The 27,097-nt window shown below is 39.4% G+C and overlaps 1 protein-coding gene and 1 pseudogene across 2 annotated transcripts in view; both read right to left on the minus strand.

Moving 5' to 3' along the window:
* Nucleotides 1-27,097, minus strand: part of BicD (protein bicaudal D) — a 182,938-nt gene that overhangs the window by 47,089 nt on the left and 108,752 nt on the right. The gene's annotated exons all lie outside the window — the stretch shown is intronic.
* On the minus strand, nucleotides 1,652-10,749 carry LOC136874236 (uncharacterized; annotated as a pseudogene).

Genomic DNA, 27,097 nt, shown 5'->3' on the forward strand with positions numbered 1-27,097 from the left:
GTTGAAATGTTTTGAATCTTTTCAATAAGCTTCTTGAATAAATGTCTTGATTGGAACAGTTTTCCTTATTGTATGTAGTACTTAATCCAAAATATTTAGGCAATTTGTATATCATAATTCTAAATGCTCTATCTGCCCGGATCCATCTCTGGTGAGATTGTACTGTCTCTCCTGCTAAGGGCTAGATCAATATTTTTTCTGTCTGCCTCAGTCTCATCCATGGCTTTGAAGATATGAAAGTGATTGGGGTGTGAGCTGTACAAGTAAAGCCATTACATAACAGCACCTTCTGGCCCGGTGATGAAAGCAACAGGAAACTATATGACTCCTCATTTCCCCAGTATACCTCTTCAGTGACACCTAGGCTACTTATGACTTATGTTGACATTCCAGTCTGCCTCAGGCTGAGAACTCATACATACATACATACATACATACATACATACATACATTACATACATACATACATATTTAATATGCCTTCCATCCCAGTGTGGCAGTGGCCTTGTCGGTTATTTTATTTTTGAGCAGAACTGTTAGTGTAACAAAGTAAATTTTCTGGAATTCTTGGCCACACTCATTACCATTATTAGTGATGTCATCACTATTAAGAGTAGGTGAGCTTATGATATTTACTTTCTGATGCATTAAAAATTACAGTTTAGTTTATTAAACCACTTTATGTTCTGCTCAATGGCTAAATGGTCAGCACACTGGCTTTTGGTTCAGAGGGTCCCGGGTTCAATTCTCGGGTGGGTCGGGGATTTTAACTTTGTGTAGTTAATTCCCCTAGCTCAGGTGCTAAGTGTATGTGTTCATCTTGATACACATCTTCATTTACACACAACACATTACATTACAAGAGACCATAGACACACGCAATAGTGAATGTATCCCTCCACATAGGGTTGGTGTTAGGAAAAGCATGTGGTCATAAAAATGGGCTACATCCATACAAGGCACTGGCCCCACGTAAAATGGGAAAAGGCAAGAAAAAGATGGAGATCATTCATTCATTTCCGTGTTCGGTCAGCATTTCCAAAAATCTGCAGCTGCGATGACCTTGTTGTTTTCTCTAAAAACATCTTGTGTTGTCCTGGAGGGGACAGATAAATAGGTGGGTTGGGTCTTGTTCAGCACCACATTCACACGAGGTGTCTGCATTTGCTGGAAGCATCCCCCATTTCTTCAGGTTGGTCTTGCATCGAGGGACGCCCACTTTTAAGCGGTTGAGGGACCTCCGTACAGGGTAAAGTAGGTCGGCGCCAGGAGCTCCTCCTTCCTTTGGTGACATGTCTATGGGCAGTGAGCCCCTCCCTCTGTTAAGACGAGTTTCTCTGGTGTTCCTTCCAGCAGGAGATCTAGCAGCTTGGTGACCATGGAGTGGATGTCGGTGGTCATTACCCAGCTTTGTTCTCTCGGTGTCTGCAGCAGTGGCCCTCAGGATATTGGGTGGGGCAATTCCAACAATTGGGTACAGTTTCTGCACTGGCGTTGGTTTTAAGCATCCCAAGATTATCCTTGCAGTATTGTTGACCGCAGCATCAACCTACTAAGCATGTACTGAAGTGTTCCAAACAGGAGCAGCATACTCAGCGGCTGACACACACAGCGCAAGTGCAGAAGTCCTCAGGATGTGCGGGCTGGCTCCCTAGGTGCTGCCAATCAGCTTCTTAAGTATGCCATTGCGAGCACTGAGCTTCTGTTTTGTGTTTAGACATTGTTGCCTGTACATTACAGTGTGGTCTAGTGTGACACCTAGATAAACTGATGGTGGGCAATGTTTCAGTCGTTCCCCTCGCCATGTGATGCTCAGCTGTCGCGCTTCCTTGTTTCGTAGACAAAACACACACACTTGTGTTTTATTGGGGTTCGGCTTCAGATGGTTGGCATCATAGTACTTGGAGAGTTTATCCTTCGCTGAAGTCAGCTTTCCTTCTACTTCTTCAAAGGATGATCCCTTAACAGCTACCACTGTGTCATCAAGATGAAGATAAAGAATGATGATTTACCACTTTATACCTCTCTGTCTTGTTAATAGGGATTTTTACCATCCAAATATTTTTTCCACTGATTTGATTTGCCCCTTTCACAGCACGCTATGTATAGTGCATTACACTCACTGTTGCAATGTGACTGTCAAGCATTTCTATCTCTCGTGCACTCATGTATATTAGTCCCACCACACAGCTGAAATAACCATAAATCTCCATTAAGCCTACATAGACATCCTTCCTACAAGACATTAAAACTGCTAAGATACACAAAACATCAACTTCTTGTGCACAACAGTTTATTTTTCTTAACATTTGACATGGATTATGTGGTACAACTCTAAATACAATACCCAAGAAACAAGTGGACCTACCAAATATCTAAATGCAAGTCAGTTTCTTAGAAATAATTTTTGCAAAATAATTTGCAAAGAAACCTAACAATCATGCACATAAGTCATTGGAAGATATTAAGGATCAGTCTATAAAAAGTAAATCATATACAGTAGAATCTCCATAATACAGCCATTCAGTAGTCTGGCATGTTCTGGAATCCAGCCTTTCCCCCCCCCCCACCTGGCATATTATTGTGACATCTGAATTTCAATCGAGGCTAATTAAAAACCATTCACCATCTTCTTTGTTGTATTCACTTGGATTATTGTTACAACACTGTGTGTGTGTTGGGGGGGAGGGGGTGTGTAAGTATCAACTGTAGTTTGATTAATGGTGAATTTGGAGAAACGCAAGCACAAAATATTATCATTAAGTAAAAGTTTGATATCCTTAAGAGACTGGATTAAGGTGAAAAACAGAATTATTTAGGGAACCAATATAGTGCCAGATGAAACAATCTACAATATTAAAAAGAACCATGTGAAAACTGAGACTTGTAAATACTGCTATATGTGAAACAGGTCAGATCCAGACAGGCTATGAAGATAAGATCAGTCTACATAAAATAAAATATATACAGTAGTCTCCATAATAACTCACTAACTCAAAAGCTGACGAAGCTCTCTAAGCATGGTTTCCTCAGGAATGCAGCTGAAAGCATCCTTTAAGAATGTTAATCTTAAAGAAAAAGATAAGCTCTTCTAAAAACAAATTACAGGCAAAGACGACTTGTGTGTTAGAGATAGATGGCTGGACAAGTTGAAAAATTATTTGGCCAGTGTTTTCTGTTGATATTAGGTGAAATGTCATCTGCAAATTACACTGCAGCAGACCCATTTATGGAAGAGTTATAGCCTATAAATCCCAATAATCCAGCTCCCTTCTAGTCCTGACAGAACCGGATTACTAAGATTGTACTGTACTGGAATTCAGTGGTTCCCAGTCACTTCAGATGAACATAATGCATGCTATGTTCTTATATGCACAGAAAGTACGGAAAATAAAGGGTATCAGAGGCCCCACTTTAGTAGAAACATTGTCCTATAGAAGATTTGCAACAACATCAATGTATCTATATTTTGCCACTAATCCTCATCAGGAAATAGAAGTGATAAATTGAGTAATCCAATATTATGGTGACTATCAACTGCATACCCTTGCCGCAAACATGGTTTTTGAAGTTCATAAATAGAAACCTCACAGGCTAGTACTTCTATTACTATGTATAGTTGTAAAAAACTGCACGATATCTAAACAAGCAGCACTTGCCATTGCTGAAATAAAGGCCCTGTTCTTATCTGCCATCAGAACAGCTGAACGTGCATTGATAAAGAAAAACAGAACATCAACACCAATTCTCAAAACCACTGCAGAGAAAAACTGTCACTTTCTGGAATATAGTCATCCTAGTATCTTCAATACTTGCAATAGCCACTCACTCAACTATGAATTCTATATTTACACAGTTGGGTCTCGTACACCAAGTATCAATGAATATGACAAAGTGGAATGCACATTAGTGGTCTACAAGAGCACCACCAAAATGTTCTCAGCCCAGTATAAATTGCCATCCAGCTGCTCAGTATTTCAAACCGAACTATGGACCAACAAATCTGCTGTGTAGTAGTATAAACTCAACAGCAGAGGTGCTCAGATACTCAGACTCACAGGCTGCACTGAACTCAACAACAAGCACAATGTCAACCCACTAGCTGCTACTACAAGATCTACAGTTCAGCAGTGCCCCCCATGCCTGTCTTTCCTGGATTCGAGAAGACACTACTTCTCTTGGAAATGGAAAGGCAGACATCCTCACAAAGGCAGCTGCCTCTTCCAATTTAGATGTTACCTACAGCAAATCACCCCAAAACATATCTAATGTAATGAAATGAAATGGGTATGGCTTTTAGTGCTGGGAGTGTCCGAGGACAAGTTCGGCTCACCAGGTGCAGGTCTTTCGATTTGACACCCATAGGCGACCTGCGCGTCGTGATGAGGATGAAATGATGAAAGACAACACACACACCCAGTCCCCGTGCCAGTGAAATTAACCAATGATGGTTAAAATTCCCGACCCTGCCGGGAATCGAACCCGGGACCCCTGTGACCAAAGGCCAGCACACTAACCATTTAGCCATGGAGACGGACATCTAATGTAATAAGTCAGTGGAACAACCTCTGCACCCCAAGTACAAAGGGCTCTGTCGCAAGAGAACTGCTCTTTTCCAATATGTATAGCCGACTCTAGAGCTACTCTGAATATTTTACAATTTATACTGCAGAGGACTATCTGTGCTTCTGTAGATCTTCTGAAACATATGTGCTTGGGTATGAATGAATGAATGAAATAATTAATTAATGAGCGAATCAATGCATGTCCACCCCTTAGTCCCGTTACTTGAAATGAAGTTGGGGATGAGGCGAGATGAAATGTTTGGAATGTGTTTAGTGCCAGACCCCCTTTCTGATGCCAACCTCAATTAAGGAGCTAATGAAAATGAATTAATGAAGGTGAATAAAATTTGATACGGAGGTGGAAGGAGTCAGCTGTGGCCTATGAATACCAACTGTCCTGGCATTTTCCTGGAAGTGAAAATAGGAAACCACAGAAAACCATTCTCAGGACAGCAGACTGTGGGATTCGAACCCACTCATCTCTGGAAAACAGAGATTGACTCCATAGCTGTAGCGTGTTAACATGCATGGCCACTTCGCTTTGTATAAATAACAAACAAATTAATTAAACAAACAAACAAACAAACAAACAAACAAACAAACAAACAAATAAATGTAAAAAAGCTGGGGGGGAGAGGGGAGAGAAGGCTGCAAGCTAGAGTGAATAATGTTTAACAGCTGTGATAGTACATATATCACACCCCCAAATTATATGTAGAAGTTAGAGATATTATTGTCAGTATTCGATTTATTATTATTATTATTATTATTATTATTATTATTATCAGTATTTCATTTGTATATTTTGCCATTTATATTTGTAAGCTGGAAGATATCCACATATGTAGGTATGAGTAATTTGTTTTGCACGAGTGGGAAAACATTGCTTTAATAACTCTGGTAATTTGGATGAGTCATGTGGCTACCCCAGTGTCTTATGTGATGTATTTGTTGTTGTCGTCGGGAAGTTCTATTAGTCATGTATATATCCCAGTCTGAGGAGATGAGCTTGTTGTGGTACTAGGGAAATTCGTATGACTCATGTGATATACCCGAGCGTTTGTTTTTGTCTTGAGACCAAAGATGAGTTCAGGGCTTGGTCTTGACTAGAGATCACTCATGATTGGCGGGCAAGGACCAATCCAGACGTATCATCTGAGAGGAAGGGGAATGCCGAGGTCTTTATATAAACTCCGACATCACAGCGGAAGAGGACTACTACAACTACAAGCACTAACACTGTATGAAGGAACGACAACTGACACACTGCACGGGAAGGAAGTGGTGCTGATATAAGGTATTCGAGTGACACAGCTGCAATGGACTGGACTTCAAACGTTCGTGGAGCGTAGTCTTGTTATGTTCGTGGAAAGTGGATGATCAACAAATTGTGGAGGGCGTATGCATTAAGTGTTGTAGTACTTGTGGAGGTCTGGCATTATATATTGGTGAAAGCTATCTCAGACTTTCCATAATTTATGTTGAGGATCGACAGACGTGTGTGTATATCTTTACAACAAGTGTTAAAATATGTGAACACAGTATTACAAGGTACAGTATCTGTGTGATGTAATAACTGCCGATTATGAGAATCGGTAAGACGAATTGATATAGAGACAGTGAAGGGTATTTATCTACATGAATGTACATTGTTCATCAGACCATCTACAAATGGTAGCTTAGTTCTCGCTTTCGTTTTCCCATGGTTTTCATTATTGTTGTTGTAAATATGGAGTCTTCCAGCAATATTTTATGTGTGTATTATATGTATAATGTTGTATGTTGATGAGGTGCTCATGCACGGATTTTGTTAAGAATATAGTTAGCTATTTTAGAATCAGTGTTATTGATGAACCTAGGTGCAGTTCCTACCTATGTAGTCGTTACACACCCTGGGATATAAAGTTTATCATGCTCTATTTAAATTCGAGGGATCCATTCTGGTGAACTCTGGCGCCCATACTACGGACATTTCGATTAACTATTTTTATTAATTTATTTCAAGTATTTTATGAAGTTTTTGAGCAATATTTTTTATTTACATATTTTATTCATGATTTTATTTATCAGTAATCATCAAAAAGTTACACAGCTACTTAGGAAAAACTAAAACACTTGATTTTTTACAACATAACCATGTTTTGATGTAGCCCTGGTCCATGAATGTAAAATAATTTTTAATAAAACACTTACCAGTCACTTCAAGGTATTATTAAATAATTCATTTCACAACGTGTTTCAGAGACGCTACACCATCACCAGGGGGTGAAATGGTGATGACACTGTAATTCTACTTGAGATGCAATAATTGTTTCCACAGAACAGTACAGTATTACATTTGAATCGTAAAGTTCGAAAAGGGGCTATCTCTAAAATTTATAAAGTTCTGAGTTAGTGACACCAGCACCATGTTCTATAAAGCTTGCATTAAAATCAGCATGGAGTATGTTCCAAAATGCTCCCATTCCAAGGTAACTGCATAAGAAAAATTGGAGTTTGTTCCAAGAAGTCCCTTATCAGACATCCTGTTTCATACCTGCTAACTTTCCAAAACCAAAAATCAGGAGATTTTGATATGGAAATCAGGACAAATCAGGAGATACAATTGGTTAAAACTGCTTATTCTACATGTCTTGCACAATACAGAAGTACAATGGTATATATTATAACACTTATTGTCTCAAAAGTGATAACAAAAGACATGGACGCCATTACTGAAGTAGCCAATAAGAATGACAGGATCATTAAATTATCTACGCAGCTGGAGTCCACAAATTACACGGTAGTGCAGGTATATGCACCAAAGGTTGGATGTAGTGCTCAAGAAAAGGATCAATTCTGTCAAGATCTATAAGATATAATAGAAGAAAATGTCATCATTATTGGGGACTTAAATGCACAAGCTGGGACAGACTTGGTTATGAGGAAATCATTGGACCACATGGGTCTGGGAACAGAAAGGCAGAAGGCAAACAACTGCTTGATTTGTGCAGAAGAAATGGATTGATCATCAAAAATACCTAAAAACAAGACAGCCACAAGATAATAAGATAGAGCTGGGATGGAAAACATAAGTCTCTCGACTATATCATCACTAACAAAGGAAGAGGGAAATATGTAACTGATGTCAAAGTTATCCCCAGTAAGAGTACGGACAGTGATCACAGATTATTGATTACAGACCTAAATCATGTGGCTAATACAACCCCGAAGAAAAGAAAAAGAAAACATAAAGTGAAGACTTGGAATTCAGAAGAAGCCAAGCTGAAGAAAGTATATAAAATAAGGATAGAGAGACACTTACCAAAAGGGGAAATGAATACAGTAGAAGAAGAATGGAAAATTTTTAAAGATATTTTGGTGGGTGAAGCTAAAGACCTATGTGGAGTAACAGGATCGACCATGAAATAAAAAGAGACACCTTGGTGGAATGACAAAGTCAGATTGGCTATAAAAGAGAGAAATTGGGCAAAAAGAAAAGATGCTAGACAAAGAAAAGCAAAGAGATGCACAAGATCTAGGTGGCCAAGAAATGACTAAACTACAGGAACTCTACAGGGCAAAAAACTTACAGCTAAGAGTATAGTAAGAGAAGAGAAAGAGAAAAAAGGAATGAATTTGTGGAAAAGTTGGAAGAGGACAGCAGAGGAAACAAGAAACTTCTTGAAAGAGTGAAATGAAATGGCGTATGGCTTTTAGTGCTGGGAGTGTCCGAGGACATGTTCGGCTCACCAGGTGCAGGTCTTTCGATTTGACGCCCATAGGTGACCTGCGCGTCATGAGGAGGATGAAATGATGATGAAGAAAACACATACACCCAGCCCCGTGCCAGAGAAATCAACCAATGATGATTAAAATTCCCGACCCTACCTGGAATCGAACCCGGAACCCCTGTGACCAAAGGCCAGCATGCTAACCATTTAGCCCTGGAGCCGGACTCTTTACAGAGTAATTAAAAACAAGCAAAATAACTTAGAAGACATCAAGGTAATAGAGCAGGACAATGGATCAGTAGTACGAGAGGAAGACGGAATCAGGAAAGATTTCAAGACCTTCTTTGACAAGCTCCTGAATGAAGAGGCATCAAATGTAATTCAAAACAGAGAAGAATCTGGAAAAAGTGAAGAGCCCAGCAAGAATATGGAGCTACCAATCACATGGCTGGAGATAGAGAAGAGCCTTAAAAGTATGAAGAGAGGGAAAGCTGCAGGAATAGATGAGTTAAGTGTAGACATGTTGAGAGCAGGAGGAACCCCAGCAATCCAATGGCTATATAGACTCCTAAATGTAGTATGGCAGCAAAATACCACCCCAGAAGCCTGGAAGAAAGGTATAATTGTACTTATATCCAAGAAAGGTAGCAGACGGAAATGTACCAACTATCCCAACTATCGTGACATCACTCTACTCTTTCATGGACTAAAAATTCTGGAAAAAAATCTAGAGGATAGATTATGAGAAATTGTAAAACCACTTTTAGAAGAGGAACAATATGGCTTTAGGCCTGGAAGATCAACAACAGATCTTATATTTGCTGTCACGATGCTAATGGAAAAACATTGGGAAAGAGAGAAGCCTTTATATCAACTGTTCCTTGACATCGAAAAAGCCTATGAGAGCACACCAAAGGAGTTTATTTGGGAGTGCCTGAGGAAGCTCAAAGTTCGAGACAGTCTCATTTCAAAAGTTAAGGTGTTTTACGAGAAAACCAGAAGCTGTATACAAGTCGGATCTGGACTGTCAGACTGGTTTGACAAGGGGGCATTCCATACTCGTCACTACCGATTTCGCTCAAATTTATAGAACATGCAGGGCTTGGCTAGAAAGGAAAGTACCCGAAGTGGGAACTCCAGATGGCCAAGCGTATAGAAAATAAAAATAAAAATAGAAATGTTGCCTCGGCTCTCGCGCCATATAAGCCACTTACGTTAGTGCGCGCACGCCGAGCAGTAGTTAGTGTAGCGGTAAGAGCTCGGATTAGTAATTCGATAGTCGTGGGTTCGACTCTTCCGTGTGGAGACATTTTTTGTTTCCTTTTCCTCTCAACTTTTATATTATTAATTTTCCAATTAAGCAAAGAGGTGAATAATTCATTTTATTTATTTATTTATTTATTTATTTATTTATTTATACGCAAAAGGCATAAAAAAGTTAAAAATTAGGATTTTCTTGTCAGACTTTTCACCAACGGATTGTAATTAAAGCGCGTACGAAAAGACTTTGTACATGAAAATTCAAAACGTTATTCTTAACATTCAATGATTTACATGTGTCGGGATGATATTTATCATAGAAACAGCGGAAACAATAATTATTTCTGCATCTAGCACAAGTTATAAACGCTGCATTTTTACAACCACATCATTGTTTCAACATCTCCATAGAAAAACATACTTGACTGACATTCATAAAGCATTCTCTCTCATCGCAAAGTTTAGAAGCGAACCACACATAACATAACATGTTACCGAATATTGGCGTGGATAATTGATGATGAACAATCGAATGTATTTTTTGCAGTCTTCTCGGGAAGTTATTTCTTTTTCTTGTGCGATGAGATGAGAGCAATTTGGTATTTTTTTTTAATCAAGTTTTTGACCTGACGATAAAAATATACATCACTGGGTTGCACCAGTGGAGTACATTTAGGGGGAATTACTTTGATGCTACACGTTGGCTATCCTTCTTCATCTAGGAAGAGTTCGTTGTATAATTGCGGATTTGTTTGTCCTCCCCACGAGTCAACCAGCAGAAGAAATTTGTTCTCTTGAACGTACGGCTTCATGACATCCGTTAAAAATTTAGTATACAACGCTGTTGTAAGTTTTCCTGATTTTGAAGAAGTGATAACGACATTCTTGTATTTTGCTGCGTATTCATCCACCGTTTTTTTTAAACCTCGGTCCAAAAGAGCCAGTATTCTCTTGTAAGCATACGTAAACTTTTGGCAATAGCTTTCCGGAAAGGGTCATAGCATATTGTGCTGTATATGAGTGGGTTACTTTGTTCATATCCTTTATTTTTACGAAAACCGCTTTTACCCCCAAGTGTTCCAGGATTCGGTTATACGTTGACTGGTACTGGTAACCTGGAAATAAAATATATGAATGTAAATTTATTATGTGCGCCATTAAACAGAGTAATTCATTTGAGGTAGAGAAATAAGAATTCTTGACTTACCCATTTGATCAGTGTTGATAACAAAATCCTTGTCGTATTGAGGAATGAGAGCTCGATTTGGAGTCGAAACGTATCTGCCGCAGCAAGGATTTCCTGTTGTGTAGCTGTCTCTTTTTAAGACACAAATGTTGTAATTTTCCTCTGACGAATCTTATGCCTTTGTTTAAAGTCGATGACCCACGATTCGGATGCTATGAATTTCAACTTTGGACATTGACTGGCAGCAGCAAGTGCCCATTGTTGCAGGTTTCTTGTGGTGACTTGCTGGTTACAACATCGCACTTCTACGAAGCGATCATATGTCCACGAGTCAATTGTATTGTATTTATCCTTTCGAGTTCCACCATTTTTAATATGTTGCTCCCAAATTTTCAAATCTCGCATGTGCTTCAAGCAAGATGCTCCTTTCATTTGCAAACTTTTTAACCTCCACGTTGGATGCGCTTTGGCTAGATTAACCACCATTATTTTGTAGTTGAGTGGAACGTAATATGGAACCTCTTTCATTTTTTTTTTCATCGGGTTCATACTCATCACCTGATGACTATCTGGCACCCATCATCATTTGATATTCTTCTTCTTGGTCGATTTCTTCATGCCAGATCAACTCTTCGTCACATATAAACTGATACTCTGACAAAACTTCCACTATTTTCTCATGTATTTTATGTCCCATTTGAATGTGTTCTTCGGTTATCACTTTGGCACTTTCTGATGAGATTAGATTTTCTTCGGCCAAAAGATGTAAACAATAACCATCGCCGTCTTCAATCATTCCTTGGACGCTTCGCTGTGGATGCTATCGTGTGGCTCCTGTTCATTTTCTGTCGACGTTCCAGGCATATTAAAAGTTTCACTTTTGTCCACAATATTTTCCTCACAATTTAACTTCACAACACTTTCGATATCTTCCAGATTATTCTAACAGTATTCTCACACAATTCAAGTTACTTGACCAAGAGCTAACAAACAAATGAGCTCCCTAGCTAGCACCGTCGCTTAACAGTCAGGGACACCTGCGCAAGAATCTAATGTTCATGTACAGCCGCCAGGAGCAATTTTCACTTGTCAGGTGAAAACGAATCTTATCGTGAAACGACTATTCACGCTTATGGTACATTCCCCAAGGAGGGGAGATAGCCAATAAAGGAGAACGAAGAAGTAGTCCAGTTTGAACACGTCGGGAAAGTTCGCAACTCCAAATTTTCTACAATTATGCGTCGATTAAAAGTGACGTCCTATACGCTTTTTGATATAAATAAATAAAATAACATAAAAATAAAATAATATAATATATAATGTATATGTAATACAATATATATAATATAAAATAATATAAAAATTTAGAACAAAAAAAGGTCTTCACATGGGGAGTCGAACCCATGACTATCGAAGTACTAGTCCGAGCTCTTACCACTACGCCAACTACTGCTTGGCGTGCGCGCACTAACGTAAGTGGTTTATACGGTGCGAGAGCCGCGTCAACATTTATATTTTTACTTTTATTTTCTATACGTTTGGCCATCTGGAGTTCCCACTTCGGATACTTTCCTTTCTAGCCAAGCCCTGCATGTTCTATAAATTTGAGTGAAATTGGTGGTGACGAGTAGGGAATGCCCCCTTGTGAGACAAAAAGGAGAGTACAAGGTAGTGCTTTGTCGCCCCTATTATTTATCATTGTAATGGATACCATATTAAAGGCGCTAAAAGAAAAGGGGCAACAAGACTTAAAAGCATTTGCATTTGCAGATGATGTAGTCATTTGGGATAACTCAGAGAAAGATGTGGAAGAGAGACTGCAGGGGTGGAGTCAGGAGTTTGAGAGATATGGATTAAACATCAACAAGGCTGAAATGGTGGTGTTGAAGGTACAGAAGGTTGAAAATCAGCCAGAAATCATGCTAAATGGCACTGAGCTGGACAGTGTCACAGAATTTAAGTACCTAGGTAGTATAATGTCCAAGGATAACTTAGCTAAATATGAAGTAAACAGTCGAATCAGCATATATTTTTACCTCCAAGTAAGACAGCTACTATGGGATAAACAAGTACCACTCAAAACCAAGATGACATTGTATAAATCATACTATACCCCTATCCTCACATAAAGCCTGGAAACCGCTACATTAACAAAAAAGGACTACTCGAAACTCCACGCAGCAGAAATGAATTCCTACGCACAATGATCCAGAAGACCAGGAAGGATAAAATCAGGAATGAAAAAGTCAGAGAAGACCTGGGCCTGGAAGACTCCTTACTCCAGAAGATCCAAAATGTAAGACTGAAGTGGTTTGGTCATGTGAAAAGAATGAGTGCCAATAGGTGTGCAAGAAAGGAGTATGAAAGAGAAATAAGGGGAAAGAGACCAGTGGGCAGACCTAGAGAAAAATGGACAGACTTAGTGAAGAAGGATGTAGAGGAGAGAGGACAGGATTGGGAGCGGATTGTGAACGAAGAATGGTTTATGGACCGAACAAAATGGAAGGGGCTCGTATACCACACGTGGGAAACTGGAGTTGGTCAACGATGATGATCATAATGATGATGTCTCAAAACCCAACTGTTCAACTGTTGCTATACAAGACTACAAGGCTAAAAATTACACACCTCTATTCCCTCACCAGAAGTAATGTAAGTGAGATGATTGGTCTCTGATAAGCCTTCCAAAAATAGCATGAACTCATGCTCCACACATGTGCATCAGCCATGCATTTAGATGCCATTACTTAGCAAATGTATAGATTAATATATTGCATCATGCACTCATACAATTTTGCGAAGCGCAATGGTATTTTTATCAAGTGATAAATTAAAATTCACCAGAATTGTCTCCAAATGGCTCCTAAAAATGTCTAGAAAGGTCACCAGTCACTATCTTTGAAATTCTGTCACTAAATAACTAAAAATTTGGCAGGTTCGGTCCTGGCTCAGTCCGGTAGTATATGAAGGGGCTCAAATACGTCAGCCTCATGTTGGTAGATTTACAGGCACGTAAAAGAATTCCTACAGGAATAAATTCCGGCACCGTGCTGCCTCCGAAAACCATAAAAGTAGTTAGTGGGACATAAAAGCCAATAACATTATTATTTAACTTACTAAAATAGACTCCAAATATAAATAATGCACAGGTGAGTTTTCCATCTATTCAATACTAAGTTGTATTTACAATGTTATTTACATTACATGGGATTAGTTTCAACCCTACTCGGGCTGATGATGACCCCGAATAGGGTTGAAACAAGTCCCATGTAATGTAAATAACATTGTAAATACAACTTAGTATTGAATAGGTGGAAAACTCTCCTATGCATTATTTATATGTTATCTCAGTTCAATACGAACCAACAACATGAAGTTCATAACCCTTGATGATAGACTCCAAATCCAGTGACTAGTCTCTAGAATCGACTACTGATCTGAATGAACACGAACATAGAGCGCGAGAACAAGAGATTTACAATTTATATACGCATCGCAATATACAGGTTTCTATAAACATTGCACTATCGCGCGCATTTTTTGTATTGATAAAAGTCAATATTTCATTTGAAAGTGGCCAATGAGCGAAGGACTTCCGGCCACTGGCATACAATGCTGAAATAGCGGAATTTTAAAACAAATGTTCGAAGTTCACAAAAAAATAAGCTGAAATCGGGATAAATAATAGAATAATCGGGGGGTGGGTAAAATTGTCGAAACTCGGGAGTCTCCCGCCTAAATCGGAAAAGTTGGCAGGTATGCTGTTTGTTCCATAAGGTTCCTTATCCAGTTTATTGCAAAATGGTACTTATCCTTGGTTAATGCGGTATCTGTTATTGAATTGTGTTCCATAACAGACCTTCTCCGTTCTAATTTTAACTAGGCCACTTACTATAGTCAGCAGTTTTATATTTGTAAAAGATAAATAGCATCACCCGAGAGTTCAAACCACGTACATGGGTGATTGAAGACACACAGGGAAATGTAATTGGTGACAAGAAAGAAGCATTATCTAGGTGGAAACAACACTACGAAACCTTATACTGCAAAGGTAATAGCATAAGAGAAGAGAACTGCATGAAATGTGGCACAGAGCCTGCTATCCTATTTAGTGAAATTGAGAACACCATCAAACATTCGAAAAACAACGAAGTCCCAGGCACAGATTGTATTACTGGAGAAATGCTGAAAGTAATGGGAAAAGAAGGCATCCATGCTTTACATTCAATATGTAGTAAAGTGTGAAAAACTGGAGAATGGCCTAAAGACTGGACTACATCTGTTCTCATCCCCCTTCACAAAAAAGGGTCAGTTAGGGACTGTTCTAATTACCGCACCATAGCATTAATATCACATGCTAGCCAAGTCCTGCTGTACATAATGAATCAACGACTAAAAACTATCTTGCAGTCTCAGATTTCTGCTGAACAAGCAGGTTTTGTGGCAGGTAAAGGTACACGAGAGTCAATAACAAACATGAGGCAGATAATTGAGAAATGCAGCGAGTTCTGTGCCCCTGCCTATATTTGATTCCTCGATTATAAAAAGGCCTTCGACTGTGTCACGTGGGACAAGTTGTGGGAAGTGCTCAATGAATGTGGAGTCCCAAAACACTTAACATCATTATTGAAAGGTGTTTATAATAGTCGTAATGCAACCATAAGGGTGGATGGTGAATGCTCAGAATTTTTCAATGTGACAAATGGAGTCAGACAAGGTTGCATACTGTCACCCCAACTCTACAATATTTACACAGAGTATGTAATGAGAAGAGCACTGGATGGCTGGGATAGTGGAATTTCAATCGGTGGTAGGAAAATCAACAATTTACGCTTCGCTGATGATACTACACTCATTGCAGGAAGTGGACAAGAACTTGATGAATTGCTCTCTAGAGTGACAGTCATTAGTTCGGATTTTGGTCTAGAAATTAATATGAAAAAGACCAAACTATTGGTTATCAACCGACAAAGTCAAATCCCAATCCAAATGACAGGATGCCTGAAAGATCTGGAGTTGGTGAATGATTGTGTATATCTGGGACTCACAATCAGTAACACGGGAAATTGTGATAAAGAAATAAAACAACGGATTGTCCTAGGTCGTGCCGCAATGGTTAAACTCACAAAGATCTGGCAGAACCGGGCATTATCCAAAACAGTGAAAATAAGATTGGTGGAATTATTGGTGTTCTCTTGTTTTCCTGTACGGTTGTAAGACCTGGACTGTGAAGGCTAGTGACAAGAACCGAATAGATGCCTTTGAGATGTGGTGTTGGCGGAGAATGCTCTGTATACCATGGACAAAAAGGACAAATGCTTCCATTATAGATAGTGGTGGTCATTTCTGCTGTTTTAGGAAAACGCCAACGAACTGTTTGTTTGTTAAAAACAACTGTTTTCGCAAACAGTTTGAATACAACAGGTCATTCGTTCATAACAAGACTGTGAAGGACGAGTGAGTCACCTGCACAAGGGGGCTACGGGATAGGAAATGAGATCTTTCACCACCTTTCAATCTAACTTGTTTCGTAATGTCTAGGCAGACAGCACAAGCTGAAGGCTCAAGAAATACCAGTATGAAGGATACACAGGAAGAATGATAAGACGAGTGAAGACTCCACTGTTAAGCAAAGGATATAGTCTGTAAAGACATTTATTTATCATTAGGCTATCAACTGACATTAGCGTTTTGTGATCGCGGCGGTCTGCTCATCGATACGGTTCCACACACCCAGAGTTTTTGTTAACCAGTGTGTTATTAGTGAAGTATCTATAGCAGTATTATTATACAGTGTCTATGTTCATCATATACCATTATAAGATCATTGTTCAACGAGAACTACTGTTAAAAATAGAAGTTACAGAATGTTATAGATAAGAGAGATAAATACACACACACAAAACGAGAGTATTCGTAAGATGCACAATATTAGGAAAACACTTAAAAATTAATTATTCACATTTACATTAATGAACATTAATATTTCGACCTCTTTTTGTGAGAGCTTTGCATTAATTACCAATTCAATTTGAAAAAGTAGGTCTTCAATATGGCACTGATGTGCTCACTATGCTACACTTTATTATTCTGTTCACATGATACCCGTTATGAAAAATACTCAAGCACTAACTCTTCGTATTTACATTGAGGAACATCAACATTTCTACCTTTCTTGATGACAGCCTTGTTCTCCTTTCATTAACAATCAGTCCAGTTCGGGAAAAAAGTCTTTCACAGGGCACTGAAGTGGCCACTATGTTACACTTTGTTATGAATATTTGTGCTAAATTGGGATACACATGTTGGTGATTTTTCCACCAATCTAAGGGGCAATTAGATTCCCCTGCTTCATTTACACGAGGTAAAATGTCATCTTTCAAATACAAATCCAGTTCCTTGTTGGCTCGTGACAGAGGGCTGGTTTGAGGACGTTTATCTCCAATAATGTCGTTGAAAATGCTCCAAGCGCTTATTAGACAAGAGGGCTGAAATGCACCAGTTGTAGATGGAAGTGAGGAGGACAGAATGTCAATATTCTGCTTCTCGCTGGTCTGGGCGTTTCTCTCTATTAGGTCCACTACTAAATTACGCACCCTCTTTTTGACGTTATCTAGTGCCACAGGGTCCTGAAAAACGTGGTCTTTATAGCGTGGATCTAATAAAGTGCATAAGGCGAAGGTGCTGTTGTGTTCAACGTTCTTGAACCTTTCTCCTAACCCTTTAATAAGGCTATCAATTACGGCCCTCACTCCTTCTGTGAACTCGGCTGATTGCCCGAGTTTTTCGCAAATACCTTTCAGACACCTGACGACCACAATCACAGAACTTCCAGTCATATATGCTTCTCCACTCAGAGAATTAGTCATTTCTTCAAACGGAGCTAGCACATTGCAAAGCTGACGACAAGCTTGCCACTCTTCGCCAGTTATTACGGGCAGATGTTTATCTAGCAGAGCAATAGTGGCCCTGATAGCTTCTTCAAGTTCTACAAATCGACGCAACATATAAAAAGTTGAATTCCAGCGCGTCGTGATGTCTTGGGAAAGGCGTTTAGGCACTGTATGTCCACTTGATATCTGGTACTTCAGTAGTTTTTCGCTTGCTAGTGAACTTTTCCTGAAGTAGCTGACAACTTTTTTGATTTTCTCAATGATGACCAGCATTTCCTGAAGAGAACCCTGGACAATCAAATTTAATTTATGAGCAAAACAGCCATAGTGTTCCCACTTCAGAATTTCCTCAAACATGTTTGTTATATTACTAGCGTTATCAAAATTTGAAAAATTCACTTTGTCATGCAGCTTCCAATCAGATAGTATACACTTAATTTCATTTGCCAACGCAACAGACGTATGGCTTCCAGTAAAACTAGAACACTTCAGTAAAACCGTCTTGAAGGAAAACTCTTTCGTAATGTAATGCGCTGTTGCGGCAATGTAACTCTCTGCAACTAACGATGTCCACAAATCGGTTGTTTGCACACAATCACTGCTTCATTTGTTACTGTCTCTCGTATTAAAGAAAACTGTTGATGATAGAGTGCTGGAATCATCACATTTGAAATAGTCTTTCTACCAGGTAATTCATAGCCAGGGATCCACTTCATAAGTTTAGAAAACCCTCTATCCTCAACAATACTTAAGGGCTGATAATTTAAAATAAATAAATCAAGTAAGTCACGATCAATTCATTTCTTTTGGGCAGATGAAACATTTTTGGTGACGTAAGACCTAATTAATCTTTGTCTTTTAGGCGCAACACATGAATCAGCAGTCGAGGCTTCGCTATCAGGCCTGCTAGTGCTAATACTAGGTTCCTCTCTATCCTCTGTAGGCCTACCTGGTCGTTTTTCCACTGAAGGTATTTCCTTAACACTATGACACGTTAGCTCAGTATATTTTGCTATATGTTTTCTTTGCAAATGTCCTTTCAAATTTGTAATAGTTGACTTGTAAGAAATAAGTTGCTTGCAGATAGTGCAAAGCGCCTTATCATTGTCACTTTTCGTGAAATAATTCCACACCTCGCTTCGTTTTGACATGTTATAAAACAACTCGCCTCGCTCAGCACTCGGCAAACTTAACACCGTTCCGTTTTAAAACTGGTTTGAGAACAACGGTACATCACCCGCCAACAGCCCGCAACCAGCAATAAGCGAAAACGCGGAAGAACTGTTCGGCTAAAAACTGCTTTTCCAAACAGCTCTTGGCTCACTGCCAACTAAATACGAGACAAACTGTCGATTTGACAGCGAGGGAATGGGAGTGGTTAAGTACCGACCAATGCCGATTTCAGGCCGAATAGCTCCGAACGCGCGGGTAGGTTCAAGGTTACATCCAGTGTCTACTCACTAGCAAACAGTGAAAGACAAACTGTGGACTGTATTGAAGGAAAAACTGTTTGGTGGAACTTTTAAAAACAGTTCGTTCGTTTTCCACCCGAAAACTGTTTTCTCCAAACAGATGGGCATTTTTCTGTCCATCACTAATTATAGAAGAACTGAGCATCACAAAACGTTTATCTTCCCGTGTTAGTGAAAGTTACCTCCAGTTCCTGGAACACATTTTGAGGAGAGAAGGAGACAATTTAGAAAAGACCATTCTGCAAGGCAAAATTGAAGGCACAAGACCAAAAGGCAGAACAAGTAGATGGTTAGACCAAGCAAAGAATATCACCAGTCTACCTCTTCACAATATCTTAAGAAGAGCTGAAGACCACTCAGGATGGAAAAATCTAATTAAGGATGCAGTTACTAATGAAGTACAGAAATGAGATCACGACGCTCAGCAATGAGTAAACCGATTGTTGATGATGACGAATTTCTCCATTTGTCAAACTAAATCTGAAGATTCTCTTTCGAAAGATAATGTGTTTATTTATTTATGAAAATAGAACAAAAACCAAAAGGGACAAATGAAATCAGCAGTTTTGTATATTACAGGCTGTATTTACAGAATTCCACTAGTGTTAAAACAATCAGATTAGTGGCTGATGGATGTGGTGGCCAAAATAAGAACTCTGTCCTGATAGGAGTGGTGTCAAAATGGTTGGATGTCAATGCTCCTGTCTATGTTAACACAGTAGAATTGATCTTGCCAGTTATGGATCACTCTCATTCCACCAGACTGAGTATTCGCTCGCACAGAGAAAGTTAGGAAGGTAGACTCTATAAAAGACACACTTGGTTCAAATTCGGTGCCAGTGTATGATCAGAAAAATCAAGAAAATGCAAGCTTGAAAGCAGCAGGCTTTTGACATTTAAAGCTCCAATCATCAAAAAGGGTAATCATGATAAGGAACAGGTGTAGTAATATTTTAGTGAAAGGAGAATATTCCACAGAACCAACTATGGTGTATTGTAAGGACATTTTAAGGAGGAAAAGTGTCAACGAGCATGACCCAGAAACCTTGCCAACTGGAAGACTTTTCAAAGTAGAAATGTTGAAGGATATTGCAGACCTTCAGAGGAAATATTATGGAGAGAATTGGATGAATGGAGACTCCTATTTTACACTGATTTAATAACATATCAGAGAGATTTTGAGGAATGGAGAACAATTTGAAGTACCCTCTGTTGGTGACGTTTTATGTGAAAATGTTGAAGAACATGACACTGATTTGCAAATATAAAATGTTCTGACACTATTCTTTTTCTACTTTTCAATATTCTCTCCAGACATTTTTCTGTTTTAGCTGATTATTATTGCATATAGTTTTACAAAAGTAGTGAATGTTTCTGTTCCAATTATGATTTGTAGAGATCACTGTTCTTGGAATAAAAATTACTGTAACTACTCCAATATTAAAATAGGTATGCTTTAAAATAATGATTATACAGTGAAACCTCATTAGTGCATTCCTCATTAAAAAGTTTTCCCACTTAGCACATCGTAAATTCGAAGTCCCAATTCTCATCGCATTATATCTATTTTATAAATATACCCCACTTATTGCGTCATGAATTTTCGCTATTAGCGCTTAATATGATCACATTTTTCATAGCCCTGAAAATGTTATTTGTCATCCCCTGTGAAATAAACGTGATTTCTACTCAAGTAAGATCCGTTGCCACAGTTGCATGATTATGGAAAGAGGCCTTAAATTCCTGAACTTCACAGGATAAGTTGAACGTTCAAGGAGCAAGCCGTTAGCCTCACGAATCTTCAGTTTTGACTGCCGGTTAGCAGCAAGATTGCTAAATAACTCAGTGAGTCTATTTGTGCTTGTAATTTGCATTCCATTAGGAAGTTAGAAATTGATTTTATGTTGCGTGGTACAGTGAAGTGTAGTGAATATTTGCCGCGTGACACAGTAGCCTATATCTGGATTAGGAACATACCTATGGCAGTAGATGAGTACAATCGCATTTTTCCTAGCCCTAAAAATGTTATTTGTCATCCCTTGTGAAAGAAACGTAATTTACAACTCGGGTATGATCCGTCACCACAGCTGCATGATTGCGACAAAGGCGAAGCATGTATGAATATTTATATGTGTGTATTTCGAGATGCTATTCCCTCAATAGCTCAGCTGTCGGATATTGATCAAATTATTGGTTCTAACTTGCTTACTGCTTATGCATCACAGGACGCAACGACTGCTGCTAACAAATTATGTTGGTGTTCTAAAAGGATGGCTAAATTATGGAGGGGACACATACTCGGTGTTGTTATAAATATTTATGCTTGTATTTCACATTCCATTCAGAAGTTAGAAATTTATTTTGCATTGAGTGGTACAGTGAATCATAGGTAACAAATTTCATATTAATCCGTATTGAAGAGCAATATAATTTAAAACAAAAGCTAAAGGTTTCCACCTATTCAATACTATTTGCATTACATTAGATTTTGTTTTAAATTAAAAAATTGTACGGTGAAATTTATGCTGCGTGATATGTAGCCTATACGAGGACGGTTTGAAAAGTTCTCGGAATCACCGCTAGATGTCAGTGCTAGAGCAAAGAGGTTCCTGAGCAATAATCACACATCCTTTGTGACTGAACACGTGGCGCATCAGTGCTCTAGCTGCAGAGTGTGGTAGTGACGACTCTTTGTTGTTGTTCCTGCGTAGTGATTTGTGACAATGGAAAAAACTGAGATTCGAGCAGTGATTAAATACTTTGTAAAGAAAGGTATGAAAGCAGAGGAAATTCATGCCGACTTTCAGAACACACTGGGGGACTCTGCTCCTTCATTTTCAACTGTTGCCAAGTGGACCAGCGAGTTTAAATTTGGTCGGGAGAGCTTGGATGATGATCTGCGTACTGGACGGCCAAAAAGTGTTACAATACGACCCCAGAATTTATCACAAAAGTGCATAAAATGGTCATGGAGGATCGTCAACTGAAAGTGCGGGAGATTGCTGAAGCTGTAGGGATGTCTTCTGAATGGGTATATTATATTTTAACCAAAGAATTGGGTATGAAAAAATTATCCGCAAGATGGGTGCCGCGGCTCTTGACATTGGACAATAAACGCACCAGATTGGAAATGTCCAAACAAAGTCTGGCCCGTTTTCAGTGCGACCAACAAGATTTTTTGCGTCGGTTTGTGACTACAGATGAAACTTGGGTCCACTACTATAGGCACCGTGCAGGTAGATCGAAATGCAACTACTAGCGCTACATAGTGGCCCGTTCTGAAACAAGAGGTGAGGCGCAGTGCGAGAGTCTCAGTACAACGTGTGTAAGATTCGAACAAGTTGCGGGTTTAAAGCGATTCAATTCGGGGATCTAAGTGAATCATCGTGTAATAAAGGAAGAAACCTTGTTGTCAGTGGCCACGTGAACGGCGTTGAAGAGTTAATTTCGAATGGTTTCGGATACATCACAGGAAAAGTCACCCGACAAACGTCTGGCAATTTTCCGCCTTATATCGTGAAACTTGAGGTAGGCAAGGTGTAGTTAGGTAAAAATTTATATAGTTTATTTAGTAAGGATTAATTGATGCATGTTTGCTAAGTTGTACGCATTTTTTATTTTGTGTTCAGGTTGACCAGAATCGTAATGTCTCTACCAGCGAATGTTCCTGTACTGCCGGCGCCAGAAGAACTTGCAAACGCGTAGCTGCGGTAGTGTATTATATAAATAATGAAAGTGTTGTTTCCAAAACAGACCGTCCGCAACAGTGGGGAAAACCGAGCCCGAAAACAATGTCAACAAAAAAATATAGAAAAGGCAAACGCGTGAAGAACTGTTCGGTAAAAAGACTGAGGACATCTCTTCCCCCTTTCGAATTAACTGAGGATGTTTTAAAACACATCCCTTGCAGTCTTCGTAAAAAGCATCGAGCAGAAGTAAGTACTGAAAACTAGCAATCGTGCAGGGCCGTAGTCACCTTATTGATAGACAGGGTAGTGAATGATATGGAGAGAGAAGAATGTGAGGAAATTGTGACACAGCTATTACATTTACAAGTCTATAACGACGTGCGCTTGCCAGACAAATACACCTTTCGCACTGTGAGTGATGAAATGTTTTTTACCAGCAAAGTGCAGGTTGATACAGATCATTTAATTAAAATCTTCCTGGACACTATCTCAATCAGGAAGCCCTTGATGATTTCAAGAGAAAAAAAAACTGCTAGCACGAAAGCAAATCGGATCAAAACTACGCTCTCGCATTTGTAAATGAATCTCCAATTGGGGGAGCTGCTTTGAACATTCTTACGGAATGTTAAATGGAAAGTGAAGCAATAGAATGCTATGGAAATTTATTTGTTGTTCGTGTTATTCGATGAGGTTGCAAATCCGTTAACGCGCAACACACAGACGATGTCATCCACGTGTGGAAAAAATTCTGTTGGCAATTTCTGTAATATATTGTATATTTTGATTCTTTGAATACACCTTTCTACGTGAATTCTAACTCTCGCAATATTGTAAGTGCTCTCAACTTCCTCAGCTGTTAATCTCCCGCCATGTAAGAACGGCAGTGTCACGATTATGATACCGCGGCCAGATAAGTTAGTTCTGATGCCTAAATCCTTTATCAGCCATGACCTCATCGCCAGGTTGAAGGAAAGTAAACCACTGACGGTTATTATGAATGAGTCGCTACTCTTCCACCGTAACATTTAGATTTAAAGCGATCATACCATTAGGCGTGATTGCAATTAAAACTTTTGCAGTGTATCAACCCTTGTATTGAGAATAGAAATACAATTCCTTGATCTACTTGGGGAGACTGTTCAACTCTAAATTCCGTGCAGTCAATAATGGCTCGACAATTACCGTAATTTCTTTTAAATGCCGGAGACATTGTTTCTTGAACACTTTCCTTACTAGGCCAGAATATGAAATGTTTCAAGCAGTGCAAGTTGTATAAGTACGGTCGTAAAAATACGTGAAATTGTTGTCTTGTGAACACACTCAAAGCAGAAGAGGACAGTCCGATTTTCATTTTCATTAGGAAAATGAATAATCTGGTTTCTTTACATAATTTCGAAACATTACAGTTTGGTAATAACGCAAGGCAGAGACGTTAAAGTTCACACCTGTTAAATCACGCATTTGTGTATTGTTCCTTGGAACTGTAGCCTTGGAAACCTGGACCCTTGATGTATGCATGATCGTCTTCCGTTCCACACATTTTATCATGTTTCGTAATGACCCCTCCCAGACCGAAATTAAGTGGAATACATGCTTGTGTATTCATGTCGGTTTCATTTTTTTAACAAGAAAACATGAACTCTGAACAATGAAATTCAGATGCATCTGTTCCCACGGATGCATCCTTGGTTATGTTACTTGGGCAAACTGTACTTGAAAATTTTCCGTCTGATTCTTCCTTTTTTAATCGCTTGAGTTGTCAGTGAAAACGCTGTAAGCTGGATCCCGGCGATACATTCCTCTTCTTGGATTCATCCGGAAATATTGTCGGAACATAGGTTGGACGTAGTGGGTGTCCAAATCTTTTGTTTCCGATGAAATATGCACTACATATTCTTGAGTAAGTCGTAGGTTGCCAAAGTGATCCATCAGTGCTAAAAATTAAATTAAATCGGATCAACTGAACCTACTTACTTCGTTCGGTTAACTCCTTGTATTATCCATCGCCTCCTTCAGTCCACATCTATCGCTCGTTTTGGAAAACAACAAATTTGTACTTCACTTCTCGTATTTGCGTAAGTATTGGAACATCCGACAACACAACAATTGCGTTTACTTGATCTCCTTTTCTCTGCCATTATCATCTGAGTGACTAACCGCTCAGTCATAACAGAACAGCTACTGCGAGTCTGGAGTCTGCCTCACGTGTTGTTCTCCGCCCGGCCGCTAGAGCGACGCGCACGGTGCCTATACCCCAGAGACAAAACAGCAGTCAAAGCAATGGAAACATACTGATTCACCACCACCAAAGAAAGCAAAGGCAGTGCGTTCGGCCGGAAAGGTCGTGGCCTCAGTTTTCTGGGATGCAGAAGGCATTCTGCTGATATATTACCTTCCTACTGGCAAAACAATTACGGGGCAATACTATGCAAACCTCCTAGACCAACTACAGGAAAAGATACCCGAAACAAGGCCTGGTTTGGCAAGGAAAAAGGTCATCTTTCATCAGGACAACGCTCCGCCGCACACAAGTGTTATTGCCATGGCAAAACTTCATCAACTGGGGTACGAATTGTTGCCATATCCACCTTATTCACCTGATTTGGCACCATCAGACTTTCATCTATTCCCCAAGCTGAAAATTTTTCTCGGTGGACAGAGATTTTCTACAAGGGAAGAACTGACAACCGAATTGGAGAGGTATTTTGCAGGCCTGGAGGAATCTCATTTTTGAGATGGGAACAAGGCATTGGAACATCGCTGGACCAAATGCATTAGTCTACAGGGAGACTATGTTGAAAAATAAAAGCAGTTCCACCGAGGTAAGATACTTAATTCTAGTGCATTCCGAGAACTTTTCAAACCACCTACGTATCTGGATTAGGAACATAATCGTGTGAAAGTGACTAGCGTGGTGCGTATTTGTCTTGTGATAGCCTAGTTGAGGATATGGGAAAAGTTGTAAAATTCCATACTAATGAAGACAAAATTAAATCTTTCAGAAAGCGGACTGGCATCTGCATCTTTAAGCGTGCAGAGGTCGCGAATGTTGAACTCGTACCTTCGAAGTTCAACTCGATCATTCGATTTGACCAAAGTTTTTCAAAATGACGGTCGAAGTCATTCCTCCTGATTTCTCCCAGTTGCACATGATCGAGTGTAACCTCCAATTCATTATCTAAGAGTGTGAACAGAAAATAATGTTTAATAACCCACTGCTCCGAAATAAAAGGCTCCTACTAACATTTGTTTTAGAAAGAGTGTGATCTGTAATAATACTTGGATATTTTTTATTGGCCCCTGTGCATATGTTTTTGTATTTGTTGTTTGGTGTTTTTCACAACTTTCAGTGCACTTGTTTTTTGTAAGCCCCAGCAGAGAAGGCTTTCATATTTCTTCTCTCGTGTTTCTCACACCTTTCAATATTTTCCTCTCTTCTTTAGAAATAGTACGAGGGTAATCCCAAAAATAAGGTCTCCTATTTTTTTATAAATTCAGAACTCTGTTCGAGTGGCTGTTAGTCACAATATTGTGAAGAGAGTTTCCCGCGCTCGCATATAAACATGCAATTCTATTACAGAACTATTTAAAATAGTTTTCCTTACTTGAGTCCACCTTGTCAATACACCTTATAATGATAGAAAACTAATTATTTTCCCGTTGTATGTTACCGCCAAGTGCGAAGTGCGCGCAGTTATTAGTTTTTTTAATTCAAAAGGTACTGAACCGATTCAAATCCATCGCCAACTGAGTGTATGGTGAGTAGTGCATGGATGTCAAAATGTTTGTAAGTTGTGTAGAGAGTCTGCAGCCGGCCGGACCGAAATTCATGACGAGCAAAGGAGCGGGAAAGGTTGAGCGAATCATGTGTGAAGATCGACGGATCACCCTGGATGATCTCTGCACTTTGGTTCCTGAGGTTTCCCAAGGCGCCACTCACAGAATTTTAACTGAAAAGTTGAAATACCAGAAGGTGTGCGCAAGATAGGTGCCACGCATGCTGACTGAAGACCACGTGCGGCAACGAGTTGATTCTTCCCCACGCATTTCTTCAACACTTAGCAGCCGAACAGGACAACTTTTTGGACTCAATTGTCTTGGGTGACAAAACCTGGGCGTTACACTTTACACCTGAGACCAAGCAACAATCACGCCAATGGCGGCATCCCTCTTCACCAAAGCCGCGGAAATTCAAGGAAACACAGTCTGCCGGTAAAGTCATGACAACGGTGTTCTGATATCAAAAAGGGGTATTGTTGGTCGACTTTATGCCCGCTGGGACCACAATTAATGCTGACAGGTACTGTGAGACCCTGAAA

This window comes from Anabrus simplex, chromosome 5 (assembly GCF_040414725.1).
Source record: "Anabrus simplex isolate iqAnaSimp1 chromosome 5, ASM4041472v1, whole genome shotgun sequence".
Lineage (NCBI taxonomy): Eukaryota > Metazoa > Arthropoda > Insecta > Orthoptera > Tettigoniidae > Anabrus > Anabrus simplex.